Source organism: Athene cunicularia (genome assembly GCF_003259725.1).
Source record: "Athene cunicularia isolate RWA chromosome 12 unlocalized genomic scaffold, athCun1 chr12_part1, whole genome shotgun sequence".
Lineage (NCBI taxonomy): Eukaryota > Metazoa > Chordata > Aves > Strigiformes > Strigidae > Athene > Athene cunicularia.
Genome location: NW_020799116.1, coordinates 14418199 through 14438959, shown reverse-complemented (window position 1 = coordinate 14438959; position 20761 = coordinate 14418199). Strand labels below are relative to the sequence as shown.

Below are 20761 nucleotides of genomic sequence, written 5' to 3'. Positions count from 1 at the left end.
GGCAGCGCTAACGGCACGGCTGGCAACCGGGAGCGGAACGGGCAGCGCTAACGGCACGGCTGGCAACCGGGAGCGGAACGGGCAGCGCTAACGGCACGGCTGGCAACCGGGAGCGGAACGGGCAGCGCTAACGGCACGGCTGGCAACCGGGAGCGGAACGGGCAGCGCTAACGGCACGGCTGGCAACCGGGAGCGGAACGGGCAGCGCTAACGGCACGGCTGGCAACCGGGAGCGGAACGGGCAGCGCTAACGGCACGGCTGGCAACCGGGAGCGGAACGGGCAGCGCTAACGGCACGGCTGGCAACCGGGAGCGGAACGGGCAGCGCTAACGGCACGGCTGGCAACCGGGAGCGGAACGGGCAGCGCTAACGGCACGGCTGGCAACCGGGAGCGGAACGGGCAGCGCTAACGGCACGGCTGGCAACCGGGAGCGGAACGGGCAGCGCTAACGGCACGGCTGGCAACCGGGAGCGGAACGGGCAGCGCTAACGGCACGGCTGGCAACCGGGAGCGGAACGGGCAGCGCTAACGGCACGGCTGGCAACCGGGAGCGGAACGGGCAGCGCTAACGGCACGGCTGGCAACCGGGAGCGGAACGGGCAGCGCTAACGGCACGGCTGGCAACCGGGAGCGGAACGGGCAGCGCTAACGGCACGGCTGGCAACCGGGAGCGGAACGGGCAGCGCTAACGGCACGGCTGGCAACCGGGAGCGGAACGGGCAGCGCTAACGGCACGGCTGGCAACCGGGAGCGGAACGGGCAGCGCTAACGGCACGGCTGGCAACCGGGAGCGGAACGGGCAGCGCTAACGGCACGGCTGGCAACCGGGAGCGGAACGGGCAGCGCTAACGGCACGGCTGGCAACCGGGAGCGGAACGGGCAGCGCTAACGGCACGGCTGGCAACCGGGAGCGGAACGGGCAGCGCTAACGGCACGGCTGGCAACCGGGAGCGGAACGGGCAGCGCGGCCGGGGCCGGGGCCGGTCGGTCCGGGACGCGCCGGCAGGCAGGAGCCGTGTCCCGAGCGCAGCCCTGGGGAGCGCAGGGGCAGAGAGGGCTGAGCAGAGCAGGAATGCTGCATCATCTTATGCTGCCACAATGTACAGCAGTACTACTTTTTTTTGTTTTGTTTTGTTCTCCCATATTGTTGCTTCTTCCTGTCTGGCAAGCAGGAGTTTGTTTATTGTGTTTTTAAAGTTCCACTTTTGTTGCTATTGTTTAATCAAAGAGCTCCCCAGCCCGCACCCCTCATTCTATCAAGCTGAGAAAGTGGAAAAACACCTTTGCCTAACAGGGCATCAGTGGCTGCACAGCCTGGCCCTTTCTGTTTGATGTCTACCTTCAGACAAAGGGAATGAAAAGTTCCTGAAAGGAGAGAGGAAGTGTCAGGGGCCCTGTCTGCAACACGGAGTCGCTCTGACCAAAAGGGTACATGGGCGACAAGGAAAAGGAAACCGAGGAGGAAGCTGGACAGGGGGAGGAGGGAAGGATATTTTCAGCCAAAGGGAAGCAGCACAACCAAGAATAACTTTACAGAATTTGAAAGAATTAACTGGTTTTAAAGGCAGACTGTATGGCAGATGTTGCTTTACATGCATTTCTTTTGCAAAAGGTTGTTAATCAGATTATTATGTCTTTAGAATAAGTTTAGCCAAAGGGCAGATATAGTCCTCATCTGGTCGCTTTTCTTTGACTACACCAATATCCCAAGCATACAATATACCCTCCCAGGTATACTTAACCTCCTAGGCCTTTTCAGGAGCAACTGTGGTAGAGGCAGAGTTGCTATCCTGCTGCCTGTTATGCAGAGCTCTCCATTTTGTAATAGCCTGCTCATAAAACAAAAAACCCAACTGGTTTCCCAACCCCCCAGTGTCTGGAATATTGCTAGAACAAAGTTATCAGTACTTCTAGATGTTCAATTATTCTGTAAGAAAATGTAACATTTGAACATCTTGAATGTTATGTGCAGTACCACTCTCCTCATCTCCATCACAGTAGGATGGCACAAGGTTCACTGAAAGCAAAAGTGTTGACAAGAGGAATCGAATAGCTTTCATGTAGACAGTAAGTAAGCAGACAGGACATTTCAGAGAAGAAAAGAGAGAAACTGGAGCAGGTGTGATAAAGATGTAGAAACCACGAGTGACAGAGAAAGTAAATAGGAATTTTTCCCCGCATTCAACTTGAGCGGGAAAAAAGTGCATCACATTAAACCAGATGGTGGCAGATTCATAGCAAAGAAAAAGGAGATAATTCTTCAATGTTATATACAAGTAGAAGTATTTGCCAAAAGCCTCTCAGACACAAGTTCTTGGCTACTGGGACTGTATTTTGGGGAAACATCATGACAGGCTATTTCTGTTTTGTACTCTTCCCTAAGCATCTACCGCAGAACACCACTAGAGATTTGGTATTAGGGTGGATCAATCTTTGCTGCAGCCCCCTTCCTTTCCATATTTCAAAAAAAATGAAAAAAATGCAGTGTTTTATTTGGAGACTACCCGTCTTGAGGATTTCTGAAGCTGTGAACACTAATTTCATTCACATGAATGTGCATTCATTTTTGCAAGTCTTCAGTATGACATTCAGAAAACATACCTCAGAGCATAACCTGATAATGTTGGACAGTTTCTCCTTGCATTTCAAGCACATCAAAACACCAACACACACAGGTTGTATAAAGTGGTCAAGAATCTCCTGAGAATGCTGCAGCTGCTGTGTAACCATTTAAGCCCACGAAGCCTTGATTTCAAATACCATCTGTGTATGTTTGTTTATGAATATGTATGCTAACAACATTTTAAAAATCAACTCCACTTAAATCAGTTAGACAAAATGCCTTCAGGGCCTGTACTCAAAGCATTCTAATCCTGTAACACGCTTCACAGCATGAAGAGCACTTCACACAGGACAAGAGTGTACCAGTTTGGAGACTGAAATAATGAACCTTGGTTTATGCACCTAAAAAAATATGCCAAGAGAGGGATTCTGCCACGTCTCCATTAATCAGGCCAATGCACTTCAGCTTGACTAAGCATTCTTGAGAAACAAGAGAAATAGCTGTCTTAAACACAATCCTTAAAAATAGACAGGACCTTCATATCAGTAGGTTTCAGAGCATCTTGCATCTACAAGACAGACTTCAATGAACTTCTAAACCAGGATTCATTAGACTCTTTTGATGTTTGTTTACTTCACCAGGAGAGTGTAAAGACAGTTTTAGAACTGAAATTTGGTCCCAGAGTTCATTGGTGAATAGCACCTAACTTTGTAGGTATCTAATTATCTAATGGAGTAACACAATGGTACAATTCCAAACAATTCTCTCTTCCAGAGAACTAAATTTGATGGTAGAATTCTATGTGCATTCATAATCAAAAACATGTCAGTTTAGTCATGGTATTGAGTCCCTTCTGTATTGCATATCAAATACAACACTTGGAGTCCATTCTGAAAGATCTTACAAACTTAACCAGCATTGGTTAACATTTACATTTCACTTCTGTATCAGTTTAGATTGCAAAGTGACTGCCCATCAACAGTCACTGTATTGTGTGTGTATGCACACCCAAGCAGAGCCAAATGTCAGTTTGTAAACATGTGGCTGAAAGACTCCCTAGTGAACTCCAGTTATACAGTTGAAGAAAAAAGATTTCAGTGATAACACTAAGGAATCTCGTAGGATTGAAGCCAGTGACTCCACTTATTCCAAAAATTATACTTGGATGATAAATCTACAATAACACTATAAAAATTAGATCTGAATTGCAAGCTACTTTCAAAAAATAAACTAATATTTAAGAAAAACAATGCTAGTGACTAGATTACACAGCAGACCAGTGCATCAGTTTTGCCATTTCTGGAACAGGTTTTTTGTGGGTTTGGGTTTGTTTTGGGTTTTTTATTTACTTAATAAGCCAAAAGGCACAATTGACAGTTACTTACATGTCAGGGAGGAGTAAGTAAACTCTTTGGTAACTCTGGAAAACCCTGCTCAAGAAAGATCCCTACCACTATTGATGTGGTTCAGGACTGAAGTTCACTGACAGAGTCATTCTGTGATAGTCTTGTTCACACCAATGCGTTCAGTTAGTTTCCTCATGCATTAAAATCTACCACTGGAGTAATTATTGCATAAGCATCTGTCTGCATGACAATGTCCTCTGAAATATTTGGGGCTTCAACCTTAAAAATATATTTATGTATGACAGAATTCCTTTTCATTTTATGCTAATCTTTGAGATCCATATAGCTTTGGTCAGGGTAATTTTAAAATTAAAATGCAGTTGATCAAAGACTTCTCGAAGGATCCAAAATACAATGGGCAAAATAATAAAAAACAACAACAAAAAACCCACTTTCCTTTTAAATAGTGAAGAACCCATTATGCTAAGCAAGAGAAAAAGGAACTGAAACATTTAATCTAAACGCTTAATTAAGGAAAATCCAATGGAGTGAAGAATCTTCAATCATCAAAGTCATGGGCTCTCAGGAGTTCAGTGGAATGGAAAATCACCAATTAAAGCTGAACTCTGCCTAAGGAAGAAAACCCACAAATAGATTGTTTAAAGATTTGATTTGGTGTTTTCATTGTTTTTGTTTAAGTTTTGTTTTAACACGATCTTTGCCAACACATTTTAACTGCCTTTGGGCAGAAATGCAGAATCTGTGCTTCAACAGAAATATTTTGAGATGTCTACACCCAGATCTCGATTACCTTCTTCCTCCCAGTATGCTGAAGTGACTGCTTTCCCTATTAAAAGTAAACATCTGTTCTGCCAAGAAATTAAAAAAAAAAAATCAGAAAAATACAATTAATTTTTGGTAAAATATTGGTATGCCAAGAAGTAAAAGTGTCTGAATGTCTGTCTGCCTGCCTCTGGTTTTTTTCTCCCTCAACCAATGGGAAACAGCCCTTGTCTTGGTTTTGGTCTGTATTTGACTGTGATGCCTAAGAAGCAGCCTAGGCTTAGTTGCAACAATTCACTCTAATCATTTATTAATTACAACTAGAAAAGTTTTTAAATAAAAAAAACATGTTATTCATGTTTATGGGAGCTCTTCCTTTTGATCTGTCTATTCAGATGACTCAGAAATGAACACTTATGCACACAGATACTTGCTTGAAGCATATGCCCACCTGACAAGTGTCCAGTAACAAGACAAGAATTTAAGAAAAGGTGGCAATGCTTAAAAAAAAAACCCAAACCAACAAAAGTAACTATACTATCAGTGTAATCTTAAGAAAGCTTTAAAAAAAAAGTATTAAGAACAATAAACAAGCCATTGCTTTGTTTTCAAAACATTAATTGCTGTAAGAATATCAAGTTAACCAGTAGTCTGACTCACCCTGAGTAGAGCAGCTCTGCTGTCTAGCTAAATTACTCCAGATTGATGGAGGGAGTAAAAGATTTAATGTAAAGCGTGTTGCAGAGGCCCAGAATCTCCGATACAATTTTGGCTTTGTGTGCAAAGAGTACCAGCCATATGGTGTTTCTGAAAATTTTACCCACCATGAAAATCTGAAATTAAGTAGAAATATTGCATACACATTTCAAGGAAAAAAAAAACTCAGTAGTTTGCACTTTATGGAGTATTCTCTCATATATGCACCCATCCTATTTATGCGGTTTCACAAAAAAAAAGACCAACACCAAAAAAACCCAAACACCACAAACAGAACAAAAGCCATGCCCAGGAGAGATACAATTTCGCTATGAATATTCAAAGCAAAGCTACTATTTCTACTATTCTGAAGTGACCAGGGAAAGTTAGCCAAGCTAATGCAACACATTCACGGAGGGTTCTGTGCTTATCGAGTATCTCTGAAGCCTCTCCTCAACACCCCCAAACATCTCTTCAGAATAATCATTAGCAAGCTTTCCTTTCAGGAAAACAAAACCAAACCAACTAAACAAGCACAAACCAACCGCCAAACACCAAAACCACATGCAAACAACCAAATAAAAACTTTCGAAGCAGTCATTTCAACCAAACATTATAAATTTGAATCTGCTTGGGAGCTGGAATGCAGAAACACTGACAGTGATGAGTAAGTAGCTAGAAAGCATAGAAGCTGCTAGATAAAGGGTATTTATCGGGCAGTTACACAGCTGTTCAAGAAACTGCAATTTCCCCACTGCAAATATGGTTGTACACTTGGTAATGAGAATTACAGTTTACTAGGTAATAAATATTAGGAAGAGACTGCTTCATTACACATTGGTGCTTAGAAATTCCAATAAAAATATGATTACAGAGTAAGTGATTACCATTTTAAATGTTCCCTCAAAAACCACAGCTGTAATTTTTCCAGGTAGAGTCCTAATCCTGGAAAGATCAGTGCAGAACAAAGAAACACATCTCTGGGGAACATCTGACATTACAAAACTGAAACCCAAATTTCTATTCTGTCTAGATTCTCCACTTGAAGATTACCTTTCATATGACCCTTATTTGCACAGCTTAGGGAGTAACAAGAGAAGGAGGAAGTTATATTTTCTCACTGTTATCACGGGCTATGCTTTGGGATTTGCAGCCAAGATGCTCTGAACTATTCCCCTAAGTTTTGTCAAATACAATTAATAAATAGCAGGAGTCACCATGGTCTTCCACTGTCATTGATGACTATTTCAAAATACCAATTTATACTGAAGTACACTCATGCTGAACTGACAGAGACACGTGGTTCTGATGCGAATCGTCATGAGTGTCTTATTGTACGAGCACATCCAGCTTGTAAAGCAGTCTGCAGGCTTTCCAAGTAAGACGTGTGCGTACATTGTTTCTTCATTGTAGCTCGCGGAACAGTTCTGCACTGGGAGACAAACAGATGAAACGACATGCCAGGCTGATTTGTTTGTTAGTTTTCAATTTGGTAAATTCATGTAACTTTTGATTGCTACTGAAAGTTCTGCGCAGGTCAAGGATGGCCTCTAACAATTGCGTTTGCACTGAGACAGGAGCACTTCCTGCAGGAGCTTCCCTGAAGGAAGCCGCTTTTAGAGCTACCTCAGATTCATATATAAAAACTGTTACAGTGACTGGTCTGCTGCTCAAGACTCACGACGGCTTGCCTAGAAAAATCAGGAAGGATTCATGATTCTCCACCCCTCTGCCACACCCAGCAGCGATAACTCTGAACCATGGTGGTCCTTGATGGGGGAATGCACAGGGTGTGGTGAGGCTGGATAAAATGACCCTTGGCAAGTCACAACAAAGAAGTTGGTTGAACTTGTCTGCGTATACTTCCCTGGGGAGAGCAGAAAGGAGGAGGTGGGAAGGACTGTACTGATTTATAAATGTGATTTTAAACAGCCAGTCAGGTTCTGTAGAGGGTGAAATGATAACCCACAGTGTATTGTCCCTTCCTGAAACTTTATATTGAAAAAGGCATTCTAGGCAGAGGAAATTACTGGAACACCTTGTATGATGTTTAAATGTAAATAAAATACTTTTGTTTAAGTTACAGGCAGCGTGGGAGCAGGAATTTCTTTCCAGAGCACTCCTGCTGATTGGAGAATTAAGTAACAAATTTCTTTGTAAGAAATCATCTCTAATGCAATGTTTACCAAGACATCAGGGTAGTGGTCTATTTTTTGTTTTGATTAAATTTTATTAAAATAACATTTATATTACATGAGTAACTCCATAATATTTATCCTCAGAGAAGACAGTATTTTGTAATCTTTTGCTGTATGCTCAGATATGTGTGTATGCTTAGACACTAGCAAGAAGAAAATTATATTCTATTAAGAAACAACAGGAACTTTTCCCACTCTATAACTGATCTCACCTGTAATACTGGCCAAATGCCACTTAGATTGTTCTTCCAACCATCCCCTCCAACTGCAATATATAAAGCAAAGTTTGGGGTTACAATGGTTTCTTAGACCAAATTATATAAATGGGGAGAAAAACAAACCAAACCAAAACCTCCCAAACCACCCAAACAAAACAAAAAAACCTTCCAAACAAACAACAGAAGAGCTTTCAGGTATATAGATCCTCCTTCAGGTCAGAAATAAAAGCAGCCAGAAAACAAGACTTGAGCCTTTTGCATTTTCTTTTCCTATTCACTTATTTACCTAGTTGTATAAATTTCATATCTTGTTATACATTCCATTCTGTTCAGTTTGACACATTTAATACATTTATCTCTTAGTGTGATTCTCCCCAGTGCTAAGAACTTAACTGAGTTAATCCCATTCTACCTTTCATTAATATTTTATTGGTTTTATTACTTTTAGAATCAGTTTTTACTTTGGGAAGTGCTGTACTCAAAATGCAAATAAAGTCTCAAAGTGCTGACAAAGTATATGATTCTACAGTATGGCTGAGGCGAATTAAAAATCTGCCACTTGTAAAAGTATAAACCTCCTCCTCCCTCTTTTCATGCTCTTCCACTGGCACTGTGCCCTCTCTGTGTAGTCCTTTCCTGCCACTTTATGCCAACTCTAACACTCATCACGCAGGTCCACAGCTGTCCAAAACCACAGTAATACCTCATTTTGCCAGGTATCTTTTGTGGTGATTTTGTGAGCTGAACAGGTTATCGTACTTTGAGAAAACTACCAAAACTCACTGAAGGAAAATGAAGGGAAAGCGCGCAGGTACAAACAAGGACAGGACAGGGAAAAGGGTAAATTTTCTCCTTCTAATAGCTATGAACTGCTAGCTCAGCTTAAGTTATTTTATGAAATCATACCCAAAGAATACCGTCAGCATTTTTTTGGATGGAAATTTTGGATCAGAAGCTCTGTTTATTTATTTTTAAAAACAGACCCACCTATTAATTTCCATAACAACCATGCACTGTTACTCATCTTCTAGTCAGTTATTTTTGCCAATATATCATGAAATTAAGAGAAGATCTGTGCTTCTTGAATAAATATTTAGAACACAAACTTTGAGACTGATTTCATGTTCTCCTAAGTACGATGTACCCTTTTCTAGACAATAGCCAAGGAAATGCCAGCAGTGTTTCTAGACCCAAAGTTAAGCAATTTACAGTTCTTTGACACAGATTACAAGACATCCATGGAAAAGAGGCATGACAGTCAAGCAAAACAGTGAGACTATTACATGCTTCACAAACAGTAGGAACAGTCTAATATCTCAACTACAGTAGAGCAATCTTGAACCTGAGATGCCTTCTTTCGCACTACAATGCTCACTGACAACCCAATGCAGAAAACCTCCACATTTGGTCATGAATAGAGTTTTGTACATCACACAATGCCTTATAATCCAAATTATCACAATGACCATCCAAATTGCAACATTCCCCTATTGTGGCCCCTTAAACTTTTTAGAAATGTTGTTCAATTCCCATGTGCTACGATACACTGCACACAAATGTCAGTCAAAAATGAGCACAAAAAAATTAAATCATCTTTCTCTTACTCACATCCTCTCCCTATGAGGGGGGAGGAAGAACCATGGTATAACTTCAAAAAGAAGTGTCCTTGCAAAAACTGATAATGCATCCACAAAAGACAGAACTAACCTACCCCCAGTACCACTTGTATTGTAGATGTATGACCTTAAAGATGATGTGGCATTAGTAAAATGTGACTAATCTTTAAGAGACAGTTGAAATGGGACATAACATCTTCAAACAGACCCCAACAACTTACTCTAGAACAGAATTTCTTTGTTCATACCCCTTGATCAAAAATCAAGGAACTGAGAAGCCATTCCCAGGAATGTTTTACTTTAAATAAAACCTTGTTATAACCCAAAGTTACAAAATAACTATCTTCCCATGTGTAAACATAATGAAGTAATCCCATATGGTAGAGAAATTACTACAAGTTTTAATTGAAACATAAAAATATACATAAGAAAACAGTTTTCCTGAATACTACTTTTTTGGTTCAAGAATGCTAACTAGCATTTTTGAAGGCTATCTCCTCTTTGGTCAAGTTGTTAACCACAGACTGCTATATGCCAAAAAGATCAAGTATCTCCTACTTTTGCATGATCTCTATTATCAAATCTGCAAACACAGTCCTCTGTAAGTGTTCCATTTCCCAAGAATGATGAGTTTTACACAGGTTCCTAACAACCACAGTTACCTTTGTCAGACAGCAGAGACAGTCAGTAAATGAAGAAGAAAAAGTCCTAGAAAGTAATTCCTACCACCACTCATAAAATAGTGGTTATTATTTTTAAAGTTAAGAAACCACTCAAAATTGCATCAGAATCTTTGCATCTATTAATATTGAAAACATACTTTTTGACATAAAAGAAAGATGAAATATTCATATGTTTTAGCAAACATTCTCATTTTTTTATATAACTGGGTTTGGTCTTAAATTACATGGCTGTCCAACATTGTATCTTCAAATCCCTGAAGATCATGAACATACTGGCCCTAGTAAATAGTAAAGTGTTAACAGAAGAGACTTTAGGACAGCATGAGGAGACTTAAATACAAAGCCATAGCCATAAAATTATTTTGTTCTTATGATACATGTTAGCAGAAAACAGAAAAAAAGATATAGAGGCCATATACTTTTAAGAACAGTCATTGGTTTCAGACCCCAAGGTCAAGTTTGCTCTGACCATCATGTAAATTTTGAGGAGGGTTCTTCTGAAAGCATGAGGCTGTATAGGGGGAAAAAAAGGACACAGATTAAAAAAAAAACAAATTAAAAATCAAGTTAAGGATTAAGGGTGGTATTCTAGACAAGACAGGAACAGTGAACCACTTCAATGGCAGAATGATTTGTGGGATGGGGATAAATAAGTTATCTATCCTTTCAAAAGCCTTTGTAGTTTCTGTTTGATGAAAATTAGAAGTTGTTAGAGCAATGCAAAGAGCAGCACAACAGGATCAAAATGTTCACCTCGGAAAATGGCTTTTGTAATAACATTTGGCTATATACATGGAAGGCAAAACTGGTTTTGTTAAAGTCAGGAAAAAAAGATTGTTGCAATAATCAAAACACAACATAGTAAGTTCTTGGAGGAAAGTTTTAGCTTTGTAAATAAGAAAGACCAGAAACTAATGATGACGTGGAAATAAATATGCAAAATTAGACTCAGGGCATATAAAAGGACCTGATTCTCTGGTGAATCCAATTGCCATTCAAGAACACAGCAAAAGAATTTTAGAAGAGATTGCATTGTTGCATTAAATGAATTCTTGTATCTGAATTTTATGTGTGGTAATATATATCACGTAATTGATAGGTAGAACAATTTTTTATTTTGAAGACTATGTCCTATGAATATTCCACCAGCAAACTATACACAACACTGCACACTGTGAAATTCCCACACATTCCTTTTACCTAACTGAACCTTCACTCTTGTACAAAAGCAACAATTTAAGCAGAGATGCAAGTGATCTTGAATAAAAACATTCCTGCAAAAAAAATCTTATTTCACTCTTCAACTCTCAGAATGTGATTTTGTCTGTGAGTTCTAGGCTACTACAGAAGAGAACAAGATGACATAACTTCTCTAGTAACTAAACTTGCTGTAGTTACAATGACTCGCAAGCACTTCAACTGTTTATGATTTTTGTTGCCTTGAAGAACAGTATAAACAAAGTATTTCTATGCCCAAACCACAGAAAAAACACATTCTGGTTGTATTACATCTTTTAGACGTAAAGAGAGGGGCAAACCATGGAAGAGAAACGCTGGCCACACTGAAATCAAAGGAAGTTTTGCCAGAACTCCAAGCAGGTTACAGTTTACCCATATCAGAAAAACACTGCACTGGTATAATTTAATGCAATTTGAGTATCAGTAACCTAGGCGAATTTAGAGATATCGATAGCAGAAGGTGGTACCAATGGAAGCCATCTCACTGACTTAGCAATGATTTACATTCCCCTTAGTAAAAAGTGAATTAAATATAAAAATTACTGCATAGGAGAGGAAAGGAATAAAGAAATCGACATAAAAATAAACCACCAGAACTGCTAATGTAGGTTGAAGGAAAAAATATTCTGTCACATACAAAAGTTGAAAGAGGAAAAGGGAAGTAAAAGGTGCAGTAGGGTCAAAACTCATGTTTTTCCAGGCTGCAGGATACAGGGCCTTCATTTTGATTTCTAGTATAATTATCAATTAGAAGCATGATACATTCCAGTGCCTTACCTTATTCTAGCTATGATAATTAAATCATGAAAAGTCTAATCAAGGTACCAAACAATTAGAAGAAAAAGCACAAGCAGAGTGCTGGCACGTGAACATGCTGCAGTAAAGCAGAAGTCAAACTGTTAATTGTTATGTTGTACTTCAAGTGTGCTGTCTGGTACAGGTGTTCTTAGTGTGCTCTGCAAGGTGTCCTTCAATTCGCTGCTCCATTCCTCCCTAAAATAGAACAGGACAAGGGAGGAAAGCATAGACTGGATATTAAAGACAACCTAAGTGAGCTGCAGTGATAATTCACAAAGAAAAAAACCTAAGTGTTTAAGTCCTACAAAATGTCAAAATCGAAAGGCTGAAAGGACAGCTTCATAAAAGCCCAGCTGTATAATAAAGATTGGAATGCACTTCATCTCTGGAATAGAAAAGCAGTTATGCTATTACATACTCTTCTCTGGAATTCGGTAGGTTTGGTTTTGTACAAACATTGAGAGACTACCTGCTTCTGTTGCTTCTGTTCATAATTGTTTCCTCTAAACCTGGTATTTGTATTAAAATAAAGGATATCTATCCTCCCAAAATGACTGCAGTTTGATGACAATAGGAATCTACCTGTTTCATTAGTTCAGGAAGTTACATTTATTTTAGTACGTGCTATCTAACAGCAGATGTGCATTAAAACGTGTTGTTGCAGGATATATTAACCACATCACATGAATAAGCCAAACAGCTGAAATAAGAAGCTACAAAGACCTTTTTGAACATGAGCAGCCTCCCTGATCTCTGTGAAACTGAATCACCTGTCTGATATTACGCACACATATGGGAAAGATACCGTACCCAGGCTAGATCTCATGGAACCATAGTCTTATGCCTTGCAGCAATACACTTGTTGCACAACTGCTACCTACCATATTGTACTTCCCACCAACCCACCCCGAGTTGTATTCTTAGATATCTACGGTATATCTACAACACAATTATGATTCAGATATTATTTCCACAAGATAAACAGCTTGGGAGGTGGAAGGGAAGTTCGTTTGTTTGTGGTGTTTGGGGTTTTTTTTTAATCATCACTTGGCCTCACTTTCTCAACATCTGCAATGTTTGAGCTGCAAAATCCTCTAAATTAATCAGCTTCTGATCTAATATTTCTGTCAGAATTTTAATATCCCCACACCCTCTGTAAGATTCAATGCAATCAAAAAAAAAAAAACGTTAGCCAAATTTTATGTTTGTATCCAGGCTATGAGAAAGCACTTCAGAGTGAGATACTGCCAAGTTTTCAAAATAATGGTAACAGAGAGAAACCCAGTTAATAAATTACTACAAAAACATGTATTTCTTGCAAAAAGAAAACAGAAAGAGCAAAATTTTTAACCCTGATGAATCCATCCTGATTCCATCTCTGGTGTTTAGAAGTGAGCAGCTTTCATTAGGACTTCATCTCCAACTCAGTAGGAAAATGTCACCAAACACCATGCTGAAAAACTACATCAGAAACACTGTACAATGTTTGTCATCCTCTGTCTAACCTCACAGAAATAGACAGTACAAATCCAGTTTCACCGTCTGACCATGATATAGCCATATAGAGACATCTCGAAGTACCTGTTGCTAACAGATCGGCTCAGGAGTCAGACATTCATTGGAAATAAAAGATATGCAGATTTTATACTGCTACTCCCCAAACTTTAGGGATCGTAGACAACAGTGTTAAGCAAGTGATGTGCTTATTGACAACTACAGGGCTGTAATTAGGAATTTCTTTTCTAAATTTCATATGGCCACGAGAAACATTAAGGTGATCTCGGGGACAGTGCTGTCTGCCATCTATAATCTCAGGACTACTGGTTTAGACTTTTTTTCTCTAGTAATTAATAACAGTTGTGCTTGTGAGGTGACCAATACTAGCAAAGTCACTGAACAGTTCACATGACAGTAAAATACAAATAAATTTTTAAAAATCAAATGAAACTCAATATGGCCCTAGTATTCACCAGTTAAAAAAGACAAGAATACCAAAGAAACATTCCTAAGAGAGAATGTATTTGTTTAACAGCTTTTAAGATGCTGATATGATCATTTTGTTAAATGTTTTTCCATATGTGAACAAATTCCAATATCTGACTACAGTTTCTTTTTTACTGTATTCAGTTCTTATATGATGAGGATTATGTCTTGTTTGTGAAACCGGGTGGAAGTTTTTAATGGTCCTTTTCAGGAAGCATGCATCTGTTTTTTAAACCTGTTCCTTCCTAAACTTGCTAAAGTTGGCCCCAAAAATGTATCAGGAAATAACTGGAGGATGAGGGGGGTGGGGAAGAAACTTTAAAGACACCTTGTCTTAATTAAATCTAAAAGTGTTACTTCTTCCTGTTCAACTGAGTCACGAACAGCTTTAGCGTGTCGCACCTGACCGGGGGGAGGGCATGTGTCAACATCCAGAACAGGTTCCTATTTCAGCCGCCTCCTGTAATGGGCAGCCTGGAATTAATTAATGGAGTGGAACCAGCACATGTTTGAATGCAGCATAAAATTAAACATAGCAAGCAGTACAGAAAAACATTGCTGCTTTCTTTAATACTGTTCTATTAGTACAAAATGTGGAAAGGTAAAATAGTAAAGCCAAATGCAAATTAACAAACAGATGACAGTGCCTCTAGCAGTAATTTTTACCGTTTGGGTTCTCATTCAGCTGCTAAGCTATTACCTGAACAAACAGGTAGAGTACGAATAGTTATCCTACCTAATAAAGAAATAGTCTTTCACATTTTTAGTCTCTTTAGTCTTAGAGTTATTTTAAATAATCTGTCTAAAGCCATACGATTCAGGTGGCTGTTACGAACAGTCTCAGCTGGAACCTCTCCGTACACAGAATCAACATTTCAAATACTAATTCAGCTGGAAAGCCGGGGTTAGGAATGCCGTCAGCTCCATGTACTCACCAACTCATGACAGGAATGTCATTTTTTTTAACCCTCTTCTTGATCAGCTTTTACTGTTCAGCAGAAGCCACCTTCCCAGAGATGAGCCCAGGTCTTTAACTGCTGTATTTTAAAGAACAGTCTTTGGAGAGGTATAGACTAAAAAAAATATTCAGTTGGGTTTGGAGCATTTCTTTCCATTTATTTTTATTGTTAAGTAACAACAGATCTTGCAAGAATATTTCTAGTACCAGAGAGAGTCTCATTGTAAGTCCCTTTTTTTGTTGTTGCTGTTTTTTTTACCTCAATAAATGTTAGAGAATCTTTGTTTTGGATTGTTTCTCTTGAATGAAGCTTCCCTTCTGAAGTTCTGAGCAAACACCTCTACCAAAATAATGCCACTCCAAAATCCCAACTGCAAGCTTGGCTGGCTCAAACCTTTTCTGTATTAGAAAATGACAGTAACCTGAAAACAATAAATGGTTCGTTCATTAGCTTTTATAATCCTCAAAGATAAGACCTACTTTTCCCATACAGAAGCTTCCACATGGAAGAGCTAGAACCTTTTAGCTTTTCCGATAAACTTTTTAAGAGAAGAAAGATGAATGCTGCCATTAACCATTTCTTCCCACTTCCACTTCCCATTTCTTTACCAAATGGGAAATTTTAACTCATTTTTTAGTTACTTTTAAGAAGTAGGAGGTTATGCAAGCTATAATATGTCATCACTTCATTACCGGTGTAGCAGTACCTACATATACCACAGGACTGTTTTACAAAGGCTCTGTCAATCCCTCCTTTCTCACTTGCATATAGGTTTGCATTTTGGAATGACCTCACACATCAGATTAAAAGAAAAAAAGTAAATGCTGCTCAATTCACCGATTCTTTGCTTCTGAAACTAAGGTCACTCCAAAGAAACTAAAAGATGAGAGGTTTACCAGTAAATCCACTGTATATTTAAAACTTTGTGGTCTGTTTAATGTTAAGAATTGCTTTTTAAGATGTTCTCATCTGTATCTCTTATTTGTAGCGGTTTTTTAGCCTACTTAAAACAGTGAATACCACAAAGAGGAAGTTATTTTTAAAGAGCACAAAGTGACAAATGTGAGAAAATATATCTAGCAAGAGATACATCACTGCTGAGCTAATGGACAAAAAATTATTAAGAAGTTGACACTATTTATGTTTTCTGCTAATGTAAATAAATACCACTAAAAGACAGATGACAACAGTAAGAATCACAGTACAGCTATGCTATTGGTACTAAAAAATTATTTTGGAAACAAAGCATCTCATTTAATGGAAGGGAACATTCATTCTTCCTATCCTCAGATACAGGGGGAAAAAAACAAAAAAGAAACGTCTCCCTCCCAGAAAGCCATGAGGAAAATTATTTTTCCAGAGGCGTACTATCTTAACTGGCTGAGGAGTTAGGCAAAAGCTGACAGTTATGCATCTAATCCCATTAAAAAAAAAAAAAAAAAAAAAAATCACTGAATTTAAAAATACAAGGTAGAGGAACAACAGATGACCAATGGCAACAAAGGGGTCATGTTATCCTCAGCTCGCTCTCTGAACAGTTAGTGCATTTTGGAACTTCTGTAAATGTAAAATAAAGTGCCCATTTAACATGATACATAAAAATCAAGTGAGAATTTGATGCAGGTGCTGGCTAGAAAATGTTCTGGCAGACAGAGATCAGTATTCACTGTTATCTCAGCCATGCTGTAATGGCTCTTATCCCTTCTTTTTTCCCCCCCCTCTTTTTTTCTTTTTCTTTTTTCCTTTTTCTTTTTTCCTTCTTACTATATAACAGAATACCATTTCATGAACTTCATGCATTAAACCTATTTTAACACATTTGTACTGAAGTATTTCCTGGCACTGCTTTTACTTTGCTTTTTTCACAGCTATACATCCTACATCAAAAGACTATCTCAACCACAGCAGGTCCTGAAATTCTGCAAGCAAAGCAAGTTCAATTCCAATCACATAATAAAAGAATAAAGGAATAGTAGTTTCCATTTTAATAACATTTTGTATAGTTCTTTAAATTTCATTAATTTTCTTAGTATCACTAAGGATAAATAAGCTCATCAGCTTATAACCAAGGAAAAGAAGCCACAGAGCGAGTGATACATGAAGTTCATATGAGAAACGTGTCATAACCACAAATAGTCTCATTACTCCAGATCGACACAAACTCAGCCTCTACACCAGTTCTTTGGCCAATTCCACATAGACACGGGCAGCAAGTTCATTATCTAAACACTGTTAAAAATGTAATATAAGCATGAAAGGGCATAAAAAGCTGTGTATCCTGGCAAGAGATATAACTCCAATACCAAAACTGTCTTCAAACATCAGAAAACACAAGCTGCTTGAATTCAGAGCAAATTTCACACAGTGCTCAGGAAATCACTGTGCTATTCTAAGAAGTTATGGTACAAAAGAAAAAAGTCACAAAAAGAGCAAAATTAACATGCCTCAGATGTAAGCAAGAAACAACAGAATATGAAAACAACAAATCTCTCAGAAATAACACAATGCATACAATAAATAATGTATACAAAATACATTCTAATACAACAATGCTCAGACAACTCTCAGCTTTATGCCTCAGAATTGACTCATTTGGTTTAATTAAGAAGCAACTAAGGTGCTTTCATAAAAGAGGCGAGAAAAACTTCATCCAACTACTCTGTACTACCTATAAATACTTCCAGAACTTTGCTTAATGGTTAATTAGTAACTAGTTAATAGGTATAACAAACAGTAGTGCAGACTCTCAGAAGAATGCTTCTGCTCTCATGATAAATCCATTCGCACAGTTTGCCCCTTCCAAAGTCCCATCCTGTTTACATCCCATCATGTACACATTACTGACCAGCTTTGAGACCCAACAATAGATACACATTGCACAAAAATATCGGATTTAGATGCTGACAGATCTGACACACAGATATCTGTAAGTAATAAATAAGAGCATGTGCCTATTAAAACTTGCACCTTGTTTTCGTTAATATTTTCACACAATCCTTTGGCTGAAATCAAAGGTTTCTGGAAGAAATTCCATTAACTTCACTTCACATCCAGGAAGAAGAAATTAGTGCCAACTTTTCCCCCTCCAGCTAAGGGCCTGTATTTGCTTAATTACTGCACTCCTGGAAGCCTGCAATTAGTTTTAATTTACTTTCAAAGCTCTTCACTGTTTACAGAAAAGTAACAGCTACAAAAAGAACACCAAAGCTCTTTACCAAGGTTATGTATTTAAGCCTCAACTATCCTATGTTTTCATTTGCATGTCCCATAATTCAAACCTAAGATAAGTGACTGAGATCTCCTGAAAGATGTATTCAACAAAGGCCGGGTAACACATAACCGGTTTTTACATTTCATTGAAGAACTACCTTGTAACACAGAAAAGCAAAAATCACAGAATCAGAATTTTAGGCTTAAACAGGCAAAGTGTAAATCTAGTAATGCTGTGGATACTCTTTGTAATTACCAGGGTTTCTACATAGCTTACAGTTACAACAGTAGGAACACATTCTTGACTTATTTAATACAAATTCTCGATAGCTTTAAGTCAGTTATTTATCCTCAATACAGTAACACAAAACCATTAAAAATTGTCTCAACTTTTCAGTAATATGCAGTTGGCATAGAATAAACTTCATATTCAAAACAGCACGTGAATGCTTTATTCTACTTTAACAAGTAGATAAATCACTCATCTGTAATATGCTACATCATCAGGTTCGTGCCCTACATATATTAAAATCAAGTTTGTTCTAAACACATAAGGATGAAAAATTTACATTTCTTTACAAACATAAAGTACAGTAACGGAATTTGGAAGAGAAAAATCTCAAATTATAACAGTTTTATGAAGAAATACACAAGAATTCATAAAGTGTTTTTAATCAATATGCTAAAGAAAAAAGACTAGTGGAATATTGCAGTCTTCTGAATTACATTTTTAGAAAAACAAAAGTCAGTCACATTCTCACAGTGAGTTAAAATTGAGTAGTACAATTAAGCACCCAGCAGTAGATATTTAAAAGTAGTAAATTACCTCCAGTCATCTGGAAATTAAATGCTTCAGCACCTTTGACAATTCTATGCAGATAAATGCATCCATCACTACCTAAGCATCATTTAAAAAAAAAAAAAAAAAAAAAGCATACAGTTCCAAATAGTGCAAAGGAATACCTTTGGCAGCTAAAGTGCTTGCACTCTGGGAAGGAGAGCTTTAAAAAGATTGCAGTTCAGTTTCCAGTTCTATCAAATGTTCACTAAAGAAGCCAGATTACTGAGATAAATCAAGCAAATCCCTCCTCCATGAAGGGATCAAGCTCTTACAGGCAAACAAAACTCAAAGGGCAAGCTCTTATCAACAGCACAAAGCAAATATATAGTTTAAATAATACATTATATGTACACGAATAGCAGCTGAAAGTATCAGCATTTCCTAAGGCACAGTCAAATTCTTGCAGTATTAGTTTCCTTGAGAACAGTGGTGAAAAATATCAGCTAGGTTGTTACACAATCATTGCTTTAGGAATTAACAGACAAATTAAAAGAATAGATCTTTTAATCCAACTAATAACCGACTGAGCAGATAAAACAGAAGAGAGTATAGAGGCAGTAAATTAAATAATCCTCCAATATAACAGCAGATTTGGATTTGACCCTGCACATTTAGAACTGAATGAAGACTACGTGTATGAACCTTGCAGGTTCACAGCAAAAGGACTGTATTTTCTAATGGCTAATTTTTGTGGTTATTTAAATGAACGCGTTCAAGTAACTGTAAAGATCTCAGAAGTTACCACTGGAGATGGTCTATCTTCAAGCAGGTAGGATAATTTTATGACAGTCCAGTGCTCTGAATAACCTTGAAAAATCTCAGTCTAATCTTAAAAATCTAATTTTTGTAAGGCAGACTTGTAGGGTCCTGTAATGCCATGTGCATTATAGGCTCATGGCCTGTAGGTCTAAAAGTAACTAAATTATCTTGCTCAGCCTCCTTTATGTTAGTGGTTGTAGCGTAACCACCAAGCATATTGCTCTGCAAGTTTTAATTCTTTTTTCTTCATTTTTGTTCATCAGTAGAGCTGACACACTAATATTCTATTGAGAAACACATTCACACACTTGCAACAGTAATGTATTATTTTTTGTAAAATACTCAGAGCATTTCCAAATAGATGTTGAGCTTCTATTTGCTGGAGGCTTTTCCCCCTCCTTGCTGGGTGCAGTTGCATAACAACGTGAGTCAGCAGCTGTAAGCAGATATCCTTCAGCTGTCCAGATTACACAGCTACAGTAATAATGGAATGGTAGAAGTAATAAAAAAAAACCAAACAACTTTCCCCGAGAGATAAGGGGACCTAAGGGCTACCAAATTAATTGGGAATTACTTCTGCTATGCAGAGGTAATATTCTAAGATTACCATGGCACTGAAAGACAACCCCAGAGAAAACTAGTGAAACATCTATGGAAAATCACGTTACACTTCTTTGTTACAATAAACTTTTAAGATTCACTGCTTGTGTCTTCCGACACTAACTGCACTGAAGTGACCTTGGTTAACAGCCTGCACTGGTATATAGCCCTTCCAGTCAGTCATCAGCAATGGCAGTGCAGAACACTCTTCGACAAATTTTTTGCATTCTGGTCACAAAGCAGTTTAAGAAAACAAGCATAATTATT

General features: G+C 38.4%; 1 protein-coding gene across 2 annotated transcripts in view; it reads right to left on the bottom strand.

Annotated features, from left to right (window-relative positions):
- Positions 1–20761, bottom strand: part of ARHGEF3 (Rho guanine nucleotide exchange factor 3) — a 137325-nt gene that overhangs the window by 30006 nt on the left and 86558 nt on the right. The gene's annotated exons all lie outside the window — the stretch shown is intronic.